Genomic DNA, 6000 nt, shown 5'->3' with positions numbered 1-6000 from the left:
ATTTCAAATTTCAAGCCTCTGTCAATCCGTTTGATTGGTTTTCAAAAGCGTTCTTTTAGCCATCATTTTCAGTTATTCGTACTTTCAGTGCCGTATCAGTTAATGTAGCCATTTTTGTGAGCGCGCCGTTTGCATCCTATCAGTCTAGTGATCGAACTGAGAATTATAGGTTTTAATATCTACTTAAAGGTACCTGTGTTTCAAATTTGAGGGCCTACGAAGGTCGTTTGGTATTTTTAAGAAAGGCATCATGTGTGGCCAGGACATTGACTTCATCAGGTCTGCAGTGTCGACAAAGCCAATTGGGCATTTTCAAAAATTAATATCTCTTCACTTGGGACTCTTCTTGAGAAACCATTTGATAGATTTCATCCTTGTATATCAGAGTACATGCCTGTTAGATGGCGAGGTCCAGAAAGGTGTTTTGACAGGTTTGAAAATTACGTCTTCGCGATTAAATGCGAAAATGTGGCGCAGGCGCCTGAAAGTTGCAAATTTCAGTTTAATGATTCAAAAATGATGCCGATCATTTCCAGAGGTGTGTTTAAGGTGTTTGAAGCATTTCGGAGGCCATTTGTTTGAAAATGAAATTTTTTTTAGTCGGACCCACTTTGGGGCCCGACCTGGCTCATGCTCGCAGATTGATTTTATTAGCTACTTTGTTTAATAAAATATTTTCAGAGTATCTAAATGTGGATTTTGATCACGAGACATGTCATAAGAGTTGAGAAGACTGTAGAACTCCACGCAAATTCAGATTGACGATTTTAATGCCAAATCCTCCTTCAGCGACAGAGAAGAGACATTTTAAAAAAATGCACCTGGCAGATGGTGTGGTAGTTTAGAGGACAATGAAATTCAAAGCAAATTAATCATTGTATTTGGAGGTGAGGCATTTTAAAAAGGAATATGTGTAGCATCAAACGTTGGATTTAGGAATGATCTTCCACCAAAACTCAAGGAACAAATATTGTCATACATGTGTCTCAAATTCAGAGCAGAGGAGCTTCAGCAGCAAAAGCTCATGGAAGAATTTCCTCAAGCCATTAAAATCCAAGCAATGGCAGATGGCGTTGTCTTTGAAGAAGGCTTCTGAAATTTTAAAATGTATGCAAATGCTAAAGCTTCCCCATGTGAGCAGTAGAAGGAAGTTGAGTGGGTTTTCAAACTTCAACAAATGGCAAATTCCCCATGTGAAGGAGACACTGCAGGAGGTTTTCAACTAAATATGCCAGTCTTCTCCTCCCTGCGTGGTGTGAGTTTGATGAGGCAGCAATTAACCTTTATTCAAATGCAATTGACATGTTTTGAAGGCTGCAATCTCCTCCCACGAAGCAGTTATAGCAGCATCAGAATGAAACTTCATTGAAAACTCCATGGCAAATGAATTGCCAAGTTCTCTGCATGGATGGTGGATGACAGGATTTTAAAAGGTCTTTTAAACAAATGTTTGCTGGTAGCAACATCCTCCATTGGCAGCTCCCCTAGTGTGTGGCGTGGTTTTTGAAGAAGGCTCTGGATTTTTTTTAAAAAAAAGAGACAAGTGAACAGCAATGCCTCCTCCTGCGTTGTGTCTTGAGGAAGGCACAAAACACTCCAAACTGAAGCAGCATTCTTCTCCCTATGCAGTCACCGTGGCATGTGAAAAGGAATGCAAAACTCTAGATGCAAACACAAGTTTCCCCCCTGCATGGATGCTGGAGAAAGAATATGGAAGTTTTCAAAGTGTTTAAAACATAAGGCATCTGAAACATGACAATCTGCAACACTCCCTAGTAAATGAGGAAGAAAGGGCCATATAGAAACTCTTCAGCGAATGCACATGGCAAATGAAAATTGCCATTCTCCTTCCTTGCGTGGACCCTTTACATGTCGTTGGAGAAGGCATTGAAACCTGAGGTAATATGAAAGAATGTCTTGTGGAAAGTGTTGTCTTCTCTACCAGTCACTCCTCCCCCTGAATTTAACACTACAGAGAAAGAGAATCCACATTAAAATGATGGATCGGGAAGAACATTGGTTCTTTGTCATCGGATTTTGCTTCTTTGATTTCCCAGGTTATTTCTCAGAAGGATATCCTTGTAGTAGCATTCACTATAAGGGCTGGACAAGATCAACATTTTCCATGCAAATAAAAAAATCGCCATGAAACACTCAGGCAAAGCTTCAAAAAATGAAGTTTCAGGCAAATAACTTTATCCCACATTGGCTGGGAAGTGGACCATTTTGATATTTATATACAAAACCTTACTAATATAATATGTCAAAGCCTTTGAGCTTTTGACGGAAGGTGTCTATGGGCACCTAAGGTGGGCCGACGTGCGAGCGCGGATTCCAAGGTGATCAGAGGAGGTAATCGACGGTGACAGGTGGACCCTGTGCAGACATGCTTCGTGAGGCAGATGGGGAAATTTTGCAGAGAAGGGTCGGGTTAACCAGTGAGCAAGTTCGAGATGGATCAACGGTCGGTGCAACTTCACAGGGTAGAGATGCTCGCCAGTTAAGCCCTGCGAAATGGCGAAACGCGAAATGGCAAAAATGGTGAAAATGCAGTAGGTTAACCAGTGAGCATGTGAGATGGAGATCGATGGCCTGCGTGGTTTCGCAAAGCAAAGACGGATGCCAGTTAGAGCCTGTGAAATGGTGAAAGCCAGGTGGACAGACAAATGGTGGGTACAGTTAGATGTTCGATGTGTGAGCATGGATTCCAAGGTGATCAAAGGAGGTAATCAACGGTGATAGGTGGACCCTGTGCAGGCACGCTTCCCAAGGTAGATGGGCAAATTTTGCAGAGAAGGGTCAGGTTAACCAGTGAGCAGGTTCGAGATGGATCAACGGTCGGTGCAACTTCGTAGGGTGGAGATGCTCGTCAGTTAAGCCTTGCAAAATGGCGAAACGCGAAATGGCAAAAATGGTGAAAATGCAGTAGGTTAACCAGTGAGCATGTTAGATGGAGATCGACGGCCTGTGTGGTTTCGCGAAGAAAAGATGCACGCTAGTTAAAGCCTGCGAAATGGAAAAAGCCAGGTGGACAGACAGATGGTGGGTACAGTCAGATGTCCAGCAGGCGGGCCCGGTGAGGTGGCGCAGAGGTGGCGCCTAGGTGGTGATGATGTGGCACTGAAATGGCATACACGTGGCGGCCAAGTGGCAGTGACAAAGCGGATGACATGGCGGTGATGAGGTGTCATCCCAGGTGGCGTCCGATCAACCCCATCAGTCAATCAGGTCCCACCACGTGGCAAGGCGTCAAAGCACATTCAGAACAAAAATTAAAATTAAAATCAGTAAATGATATAGTTTAAACTATATTGAAATTTGAAAAATTTAAATGATGTGCACATTTGAAGGATTAATTCACCTAGGGCTCATTTTTTGGGCAAAATATGAAGTGTTATATGTTTTCGGAAAGCTCTCGGAATGAGGAATCCGATTATGGAGTTAATTTTGGTGAAGATCAGATTTTTTTGAAGCAATTTGGTCAAAAATGAATTTCAGTTAGAAGGAGGGACACTTGGCATGTTCTGACTGAAACTTTCTTTTTTCCCCCTTCTTCTGATTCCCAATTCTTCTCAATGGGAAGGGTTCCAGAAATAGGGGAAATGCTCCAGATTTGATGGCTTCCACTTTTTGAATGTCATGACCCAAATTTGTAAATGCTTTTGGTTTGTTTCAAGGTACAGAGGATTGTAGTGCATTGTTGTAAATGTGATTTTAGTTGCAGGTCTTGCTTGTGTTAGGCATGAGTAAATTCCTCACAGTATTGTCTCTAGGTATGTATTTCATTATCATGAATTGAATCCTCAAAGAGGATAAGATTTGTCAATTTCAAGGAAATTGTGTGATTGTTTATGGGTATCCTTCAAAGAAGGTTCTAAACTCTGTAGTCGGTCATAAATGATGAAATGTGTTTCTAGATTTGATAAATTTGTGAATGAGTCAAATAGTGCATTAATATAAGGTATTGGTGCATGAATATCTTGTTTAAGGAAAATAAACTTGCATCTATGATTCATATTTGTAGTTTTGTGTGTGACCCTGTTGCCCAATGAACAAGGCACTGGTCTTGCAGGTTTGGGGATGGTTTCAGATATACATTTAAAAAGATAAATCTATTTCCATTTATGTTTAGGGGTGTGTTCCATTCTTTCCAAGCTCTGTTTCATCCTATTGTTTGTAAAGATCTAGCCAATCTGTAATGTTTCCTAACCTATTGAGCTTGTGAAATGATCTATCTGCTTAGTGTTGATGCAGTTATGTGTCTGTAATTGTTGTATTTAGTGCATCAAAAGGGTGTCTCCCCCTAGGTCTAGCAGAACCTGAAGTGCAGGAGGATCAATAAGGGTCCTATGTTATGTTGTCCAAGCCCTGATGTGTTTTGTAGACTGAAATTGGCCATTTCATAGAAAGATTTGCAGGTGTTCTTGGGTTATCACTTTTGGTGAACAACACCACCAAATGGCCAACAATCTCCCCCTTTGGTATTGATGGAAACACTAGATGTGAAAAACATCTAAGTACCAAGAAATGCCAAACAAGTCTTCCTCAATGGAAGAGAACCAATAAACTCCCGCATATAGCTCTAAATGTCGATATCTCTCCCTTTAATTTTCTTATTCATATTTCTCCCCCTTTGGATTTTTATGTTTCTTTCTTTATCTTTTTCACATCTATATTTCTCCCCCTTTGACATCAATGCCAAAAAATTGACAAAAATATCAAAGCAAGAACATAAACCACTAAATCACAAAGATGACTCCCCCTGAGCAGTAGAATCCCACATCAGTGCCAGAATGAATAGTATCTCTCATAATGCATGTCAAACTGATGCCAAACCACATCAATCAAGTCTCTACCCTAGGGGTGGAAACTCCCAATCTATCTCTGAGGTACTCAAATGATTCCTTGGGCAAAGTTTTAGTGAAAATATTTGCAATCTGCTCTTTAATGTTCACATAAACCAGTCTAAATTCATTTGCTCCTACCTTTTCATTCAAAAAGATATACTTGATAGATATGTGTTTTGTTTTAGAATGAAATACCGAATTCTTTTATATATCAATAGCAGCAGAGTTGTCACAGTGAATAACTATCGGTGCATTACAATCCACCTTTATATCCTTCAACATTTGTTTCATCCATAAAACTTGTGTGCAGTTAGTAGCAGTAGCAACATACTCCGCTTCAACAGTAGATAAAGAAGTACATGACTGTTTCTTGTTGATCCATGAAACCAACTTCTTTCCAAGAAATAAAGCTCCACCAGAAGTGCTTTTCCGATCATCAACATCTCTAGCCCAATCAGCATCTGTCTATGCACATAAAGTAAATTTATCATCCTTAGGGTACCACAAGCCATATTCTGATGTACCTTGGAAGTATCTAAAAATATTTTTCACCACAATCTCATGATTTTCTCTAGGATCACTCTGAAATCTTGAAACAATACAAACAACATTCATAATGTCAGGCCTAGTTTGAGTCAAATAAAGCGGACCTCCAATCATAGATTCGTATCTTGTAGGATTTACCGGTGTAGAAATATCTTTTCTTGTAATTTCTCACTTGTAACCATAGGAGTACTTACCGGTTTAGAACCTCTCATACCAAATTTATTCAACAAATCCTTAGCATATTTAGTTTGATAGATGAAAATAGATTTGTCAGTCTAAGTAATTTACAAACCTAAGAAAAATTTCATCTCACCAATCATAGACATCTCAAATTCTTTCTTCATATTTTTAGAAAATTCTATGCATAACTTATCTTCACCTCCAAAAACAATGTCATCAACAAATACTTCAATAATCAGTATATCATCATCAGTGATCTTATAATATAAACTACTATCAGCACTGCCCTTAGTAAAACCAAGCTTCAAAAGATATTTATCCAACCTTGCATACCAAGCTCTAGGTGCTTGTGCCGATCCATATAAATCTTTCCTTAACCTGCAAACCATATTTGTATCATCTGATAGTGAAAAACCATCAGGCTACT

This window comes from Cryptomeria japonica, chromosome 9, assembly GCF_030272615.1.
Source record: "Cryptomeria japonica chromosome 9, Sugi_1.0, whole genome shotgun sequence".
Classification (NCBI taxonomy): Eukaryota; Viridiplantae; Streptophyta; class Pinopsida; order Cupressales; family Cupressaceae; genus Cryptomeria; species Cryptomeria japonica.
Note: the sequence above shows the minus strand (reverse complement) of the source record.